Below are 8,346 nucleotides of genomic sequence, written 5' to 3'. Positions count from 1 at the left end.
TACCGCAAGATTGCCGGTTTGAGCATTATTATTCGGCGTGCGCAAACATTCGAAATGTTCGAGTTTTCAAAATTCAAAATTATTTGAAACGAATTAAGTTGGCAGAGTATTCGACTACTTATCAAATAACTGGCGTGAGGTTCGATTAAGATGAGCGGTAGTTTTCTTCGGTGGCTATTTAAAAAAACGAGGCCGACTCGATGACACATTAACACCGCGCAGCACATTGCCGCGATCGGTCTGCGCAAAATGGTTCATCGCCGCGACGCGCGCCCTTCCGTGTGGCGTCGTTCACAGTGTTCATACATAGCCTCCAAGATTGGGCGATGCGGAAGAGCTCAGGTAGGCTGCATAATCTAGCAAACCCTGCCTTGATTGAAAATTGGTTTAGGGGGGAAAAAATGGCGCAGTATCTGTATCACATCTCGGCGGACACCTGAACCGCGCCGTAAGGGAAGGAATAAAGGAGGGAGTGAAAGAAGAAAGGAAGAAAGAGGTGCCGTAGCGGAGGGACCCGGAATAATTTCGACCACCTGGGGATCTTTAACGCGCACTGACATCGCACAGTACACGGGCCCCTTTGCGTTTCACCTCCATCGAAACGCTGCTGGCGCGGTGAGTTCGAACCCTGCATTGTACTCCGGATCAGTAGGCGAGAGCCGTAAAAACTGACCGATTCGGAATCCGTGAATCTTACGTACACTCTAAGAAAAAAAAAAGAGAGGCTAAAATGGGGCGAGAGGTTACTCCTTTTGGGGACTAAGTGATTTGCCACAACCATTAGTCTTTATTGGGACTAACTGAAAAGGGTCTAACTGTTGGTCCCTTTGGGGCTGTGGACTACAGATGCGGCAATATAGCATAATAGCTGTGTCTCAATTTCCAAAGGATAATTTTCTTGTACGTTTGAGGTGACAGGCGTAGAGAGATGATACGACTCCATGTTGCGTGCGCCCTAGCGGAGATCAATGTCGCGTTGGCGATAAGCTATAGCTTTACTATATCTCCTTAAGTTATAGCACCGAGCTGTTTCGCGCGATTATTCGTTTTATGCAAAAAATGGAACAAGTGGGGAATATTCGTAAAAGTATTGGATTCATATTAAGTTCGGTTCTATCACTATTCGACTCGTGCTCGATTCTCTTTGTGGCTACTTTATTCGTATTCCGTTCAGTATTGAAAAAAGAATGACAATTTAGACACCCATAATTATTATTTACCGAGTTCAGTAGTGGGCGCATAAAAGCATCCTCGAGGGGAGGATTGCTGAATTCGCCCGAAAGAAATGTGCAAGGTGTAGCACACTTAGAACGAACACAACTGCCTACAAAGAGCCCTTAAAGGGTTGAAGAGTGCGATATTGTACTTATGGGCGCCCTGATTTAAAGGTGGGCTGGGACTTTAGATGTAGTAACAGTAAATAAGCCTGCAAAAGAAAGATATCTAAGTTTTCTAGAATTTCTTTGTATTCTTTCAGCGAATTGACTAATTGAAAGGAAAGAAACAAATTACAGAAAGCAGTGTTTCTTGTAGGGGCCTATGATGCTCTATTTCGAGGTTTGTCACATTAGTATGACTTTTTGCTCTCCTGTATAACTTCAGTTCTATACGAAAAAGCATTTCATAGAAGAATGTACAATTTTTTTATAAATTAAAACTATATATGCATGCACTTAATTGTAGGAATTTTCATAACCTAATTTTAGGCTTGTAATTAGTGCTTTTGTGCGTCGTGTCAACTTTCATTAGCGTAGACTGGATTGTACCAGTGCTACAATGCATTTTATTATTGCTGCTTCTAAAGTCTCGCCCCACCTTTAAAGCGCTTCAATAATGCTACCTGCAAAGTAATAATTTCATTGTAATAGCTCCCATCATAATGCCAGTTGGAATCCTGTGATATGAAAGGTCACGCCTCGCAATCCGGAAACATTGCCACATTGGCGACGAAGAGAAGGGGATTCGTAGAATTCCATTCGCGGCTTTCTTTCTTTTTTCATATAACTATTCGCCGCTTTCGCTAGTCACTGGCACATGCAGGGACGCTTTGTTTTTTGTTCTTTTTATGGTCCCACAATAATTTTTGTTCATCTCGTAAGTGCTGGCACAAACTATGTGACAGCAGTTTATATTTTTCGCGTGAATTTCTGCTGCCCGCACTTAATAAATCAGCATTGGCGTTATGCGCACCTATTCAAAGCTAAAGGAATGTTTCCCCAGAGATAGTGCAAGTTTCGACGGAAACCTGTCAGGCTGAAATTAAGAGAAAATTGGCAGTGGCTTAACTTGGCTAAACCTGGCTAACCTGGTATTCAGCGAAAAGCTTCTGCACAGATGGTTACTCGTCACGTGGCTTCACATCACCCCATCGAATGTTCTTAAGGTCAAAGGTCAACCCAAAGGTCACTCATTGTCAAAGGTCAACTAAAGGTCATAGGTCAAGGTCAGGGGTCAAGGGCGCGACACCATAACTGCACCACATATGGTCATACACGGCTATCCTTGGTTGGACTGAAGGTCGTTCAAGGTCGTTGTGCTGCCTACCTGAGTCTGCTTTACTTAACATAGTGAAGCTTTTCACTTCAAAACGGAAAACATTTACGCTTCGGCACCGCTACGGGTATCTTGTTCACAATTAGGCAGAAACAGATTTCGCTTCAAACAAGCGCTTTTTGTCGAAATTTTGTCCCCGTTTGCACGCTTGCGAAGGGTATGTGGGGGGGGGGGGGGGGGGAGGTGGTACCGGAACTTTGTAGCGTGCGCACTTTTTCCTTCATGACGTCATGCGATGAAGTACCAGCACTTGTGGCCGGGAAACGTGGTTAATTCCATATGGCCACGCTTTTTGTATCGGCTCTGCCTCCATCCTGCAAAAGAAAGAACGCGTCTAAAAGCGACCACGACACGTGGCCGTTTTCTTAGCACGGTCTTGAGCGTTGACGAAGATGATTTAGGGGAAAGAGACAGGATAGGAGGAGCGTGTCACCGATTATCGACAAGCCTATGGGGAACTTGCGCTGAAGTTCGCGGTGCCGACTGCAGCGCCATAACACACTGCATAGCGAGAAGAGCAAGCAGTTTTGGATAGTACTATTAGTACTTTGCCGCGCCACCTTCAGGCGCTTATTGGCGTGAGCCTCCGCGCTCTGTCGAAGGCGCCCGTGCCGTGCGTCAGCTACCTGAGCTACGCCGAGAGAAGCTAGGCAATGAATGCTGTCAGCCAAACACGGGTATCTAATCGCGCAGAATGTGTTATCGCGTTTGCAGCGGCCCAAGCGGCTGACAAAAGCAGTTTTGAGTCAACGAATGGAACAGTTGCAGTGCCACCTTGGCAGCGCAGGTTCCCCGTACGGCGCCTTAGCTTTCAGCAATTTCGCGAAATATCTCAAAATTATGCTTCTTCGCGAAAATGTCTGCCAAAAGGAACGAGAATAGGATGGGATTAACGTAGTCACAGAAATTCTCATGAAAGCTACCCGCCGCAACGGCTTCGGCGCTCGACTACTGATCCGGAGTTCCCGGGTTCGAACCCGACCGCGGCGGCTGCGTTTTCATGGAGGAAAAACGCCTAGGCGCCCGTGTGCTGTGCGATGTCAGTGCACGTTAAAGATCCCCAGGTGGTCGAAATTATTCCGGAGCCGTCCACTACGGCACCTCTTTTCCTTTCTTCTTTCACTCCCTCCTTTACCCTTCCCTTACGGCGCGGTTCAGGTGTCCAACGATATGAGACAGATACTGCGCCATTTCCTTTCCCCGCAATGTCAGTGCAAGATAAAGATCCCCAGGTGGTCGAAATTATTCCTGAGCCCTCCACTACGGTACCTCTATCTTCCTTTCTTCTTTCACTCCCTCCCTTATCCCTTCTCTTACGGCGCGGTTCAGGTGTCCAACGATATATGAGACAGATACTGCGCCATTTCCTTCCCTCCAAAACCAATTATTATTATTATTATTCGACGCGTTCGGCTGTTTGGTCGCTGCTGCCAAATTTCGATGGGGACGAAATGTAAATACACCCTTGTGCTGCGCGATGTCGGTGCACACTAAAGAGACCCAGGTGGTCTAAATTAATCAGGACACCTCCACTAAGGCGACCATACCATGACCCCCCCCCCCCCCCCTTCTCTAGGTGTATGCAGCTTTGGGGCATTAAACTGCACATACCTGCCAACTTAACCAGCTGGCTATAGGTCCTCGACCAAACCTGTCTCTACCTCTCATGAATGATACTCTCTTTACGGACAAATTTCCGTACACGCCTTGACCCGCCTGCTCCCTGCATTCACTTGGCGAGCAGGCTTGTCAGACGCGGCGGCTGTGACAATTACGCGCTTCCACTATTCTTGTGAAAAGACTTCATAATACTGCGGCGCCCTTCACAACCGATACTAATTCGCAGTAGCAAAAATAATTTGCCTCGGGTAATTCCCAGTTCCGGTCGTTGCGGCACCGTTGTGGACTCCAGGAACGAAAGTTACCAGCAGGTGGGCGCCAAACTTCATTAAAGCTGCCTCTAATCTGCTGGCGTAGTCACAACAGCAGAAGCAGAATGATGAATTCAGGCCATGTTCGGAAACATAATGCTGTCGCTGTGCAGGCATCGTGTTCAGCATGCGCCGTTCTTCAAAGAAAGAAAACACCAAACACAACTCGGTACTTCACTTTATTTCCTTGAAGACCCTCGTGTGAGGGTATTACATAAGGGGTGGGTCACATATAGATTAACAACAGAAAAGGTACACAAAAATTGAACGAGTTATACAAAGAAAAATGATTATCGTGATGCAAGCAAACGCGTAATTTGGTTAAGAAACATAGTTTGGCATGTGATGGCAGCAAGTTCATGGGGAAGGCCGTTCCAGTCGCTAGCAGTTCTGGGAAAGAATGATGAAGAAAAAGTTGTTGTGCGTGCTCGTGGCCGAGATACCTGCTGCTGATGTCCGGTGCGAAGAGAGAAGCGTGGTGGGGGAGGACAGATATAGGGTTCCTGTGATAGCTCGGAATAAAAGAATTTATGAAATAGGGATAAACTAGCAATGCGGCGACGAAGTGCAAGAGTAGGTAAATTGGACTGCGATTTCAGAGCTGATATGCTGATATCAAAAGAGTATGAGGAATGAATGAATCTAGTTGCCCTATTTTGAACAGATTCAAGTGAGTTAGTAAGGTGTACTTGTTTCGGAGACCAGATGGGCGATGCGTATTCTAATTTTGATCGAACTAGTGATTTGTATGCGAGTAGCTTAGCTTGCTGGGGGGCGGAGTGGAGGTGACGCTTTAAGAATTGCCAAGCGTTTTGTTAGCAGATGAAATAATGTTCGCGATATGGCTATTCCACGTGAGGTCATGACTAAGATGAACACCGAGATATTTATATGATCGGACAGGGTCGATAGGAACGTTAGAGATAGAGTAGGGGAACAGGAGAGGATTACTGCGACGGTGGAAAGATATATACTTGCATTTGTTTATATTAAGTGTCATTAGCCAGTCGTTGCACCAGTTTTGTACCAGATTTAGGTTATCTTGTAGGGATTGCTGGTTAACGGAGTCAGTAACTGTTTTGTAAATAACGCAATCGTCGGCAAACATCCGAATATGGTATTGTAATTTCTGAGGTAGGTCGTTAATATAAATTAAAAATAAAAGAGGCCATAGGACGGATCCTTGGGGCACCCCTGAGGAAACTGGTAATAAGTTAGACATTTGATTATTAATGACGACTGATTGAGAACGGTGAGTCAAAAATTCTTTTATCCATGCTAGTATGCCAGGATGCAATCTTAGGCAGGAAAGTTTCAGAAATAGGCGGTTGTGGGGTACCTTGTCAAAAGCCTTAGCAAAGTTGTGAAGATTGCGTCAGTTTGGAGGTTAGCGTCAAGGTTTGCATGCAGGTCATGAACGAAGATAGCTAATTGAGTTTCATATGTAGGAGCAGCCTTTACGAAATCCGTGTTGTGATGAATGGAAGAAATTATTTGAGCCCAGAAACTGCATTGTTAAAGAGTAAATGACGTGTTCCATGAGCTTGCAGGGTATGCTGGTTAGTGATATGGGGCGGTAGTTAAGTGGCGAATCTTTTTTACCCGACTTGTGGACTGGAACGACCTTCCCCACTTTCCAGTCGTGGGGTATGATACCCGTTGATGGACTGCGCGAACAGTAAGCATAAGAACTTGGCAGATGAATGGCGAGTGTTCTTTAGGACTTTTGAGTTAATTCCATCAATGCCGGTGGATGAAGAAAGTTTTAATTTATCTATTAGAAGGGATACGCCGGTTTCTGCGAACGTAACGGTTGGCATTGCAGTTGTGGGGTCATTGGTTGTCATGAGGGGTGGTGGTTCTTGTTATTTAGTGATTACAGATGCGAAGGCAGGATTAAATATGTTAGCGCACTCAACGTCCGAAATAACACGTCCAGAATTGTCAGTCAGGGTAACAACGCGCGAAGATTGGGGATTTAAAAGCTGCCAGAATTTAGTCGGGTTATTTGTAAGTATATTTGGCAAGTCGATATGATAAGAGGAACGTTTAGCGTTTTTTTAGTGCGACTAAATACGCCTTTTCAGCACCGTAATATTTTTCCCATGCGCAGTCTGCTCTGCTCAGTTTGGCACTTCTGAAGAGGCGTTTCTTTTTATTTTCTAATCTTCCAAGAGTCTTGGTGAACCATGGTTTGTGGTGGTTAGCGCGGAAGCTGCATTTGGGGATATATTTGCTAGTCAATTCATTCATTTTGTGTTTAAACACTGACCAGTTTGTGTGGATGTCTTGTTCGTCAAATGATTCCTGATAAGATGGAAAAAAGGCCTCCAATTCCGCGTTGAAGGCCTCATAGTTTCCTTTGTTGTAAAGAGAAATTGTTTTTTGGGAAGTTTCTTTTGTCATTGGAGAGAAATTAAAGCATGCATGAATAACTTTATGATCGCTGATTTCACGGAGGTAAGTGATAGCGTTGAGGCTGTCGGAGTAGCTAGATAGTATGAGGTCAAGAATGTTAGCAGTATCTCCGGCGATGCGTGTAGGCTGTGTTACTAGTTGCGCTAGGTTAAAGTTTAGGCAGACATCCATCCATAATTAAAGCTGCGAACTGGGCGAGTTGGTATTGATTCATATTTGAACAGCGCAATAAAACAACGGGACACAACGAAGAAAGGACACCACAAGCGCTGTGGTGTCCTTTCTTCGTTGTGTCCCGTTGTTTTATTGCGCTGTTCAAATATGAATCCATCCATAATTACGACAGTGACCTTGAGTTTCTAGGAAGGCGCATTCGAAGCACAGTTGACCTAAATTAAACTTACATTACATTCATTTCCCACTGCGTCATCTCTCTTGCAGAATTTTTCCGGTTGTTTGCGCGGTCCTTTGTGTGACGAAGCACTTTCTCACGCCCACGTATACGTGGTGCGAAGCGATAACAAGCTTGCGCATGCGCGGTCCCCATATCGCGCCAGTGTCGTCACTGCTCGGAACGTATAAAAACGAAGCAGCCCCGACGATTCCTGCACATCGGGAGGAGCAGGAGGCCAAGCACGCCACTCTACGCTTCGATATTCCGCCCACCAGCATTCGGGACAGCACGAGTTATGGAGGCACTTCGGAACTGCTTTTGCGGAGCCTGCGAGAGTTGTCGCAAGTGCTGCGACGACGAGCCCCCACAGCGGGGTATCGTTCAACGGGAGCCCCACCCGCTCCAGGAGGCGCCGCAAGCAGGCTCGACCAGCTCGGCCGAGTCAACCCGTCAGGAAGTACCTCCGAAAGAAATGGACAAGCCGGTGGTCACGAAGGCGCCGTCCGGTACAGGAGCTGGCAGCGACAAGGGTGCCGGCCCGTCAGGGGAGCAGAAGCCCAAGGACAAGCCCAAGGACAAGCCCAAGGACAAGCCCAAGGACAAGCCCAAGGACAAGCCCAAGGACAAGCCGAAGAAGAAGTCGGAGGAAAAGGGGAAATTTTCGGATTACTTGGTCGGCATTGAAAGCGCTGGCTCCGCCAGCAGCGAAGAGACCGAGCCCTCGGAGCTTCCACCAGGGCAGTTCGATACTTCTGGGGAAGGCAGCGGGACGTCCATGGGAGATACTTCCACGTCCCCCGAAGAGGATGCTGGAAAGGGTCCCGCCAAGGCTTGAGGGACCTGCTCACCGCTTGCTTGTGCGGATGAGGTCAGTGTATTCTTCTTGATCTCGTTTCGGTTTGTTTTCGCCCTTCCGGTTATTTGCTTTTCGGCTACTCTTCCTGGCCCGTGTATTTTTGCTCACTAGCAGCAGTCTCGCTATACTTGAACTGCAGTGTGACTAGCTGTGCACTTATGTTGTCGCACATGCCGTGGGATTCCGCACAGCAC

The sequence above is a fragment of the Amblyomma americanum genome, chromosome 9, assembly GCF_052857255.1.
Source record: "Amblyomma americanum isolate KBUSLIRL-KWMA chromosome 9, ASM5285725v1, whole genome shotgun sequence".
In the NCBI taxonomy this organism is placed as follows: domain Eukaryota; kingdom Metazoa; phylum Arthropoda; class Arachnida; order Ixodida; family Ixodidae; genus Amblyomma; species Amblyomma americanum.
The sequence above is the reverse complement of the archived record's forward strand: the minus strand, read 5'-3'. Positions refer to the sequence as shown.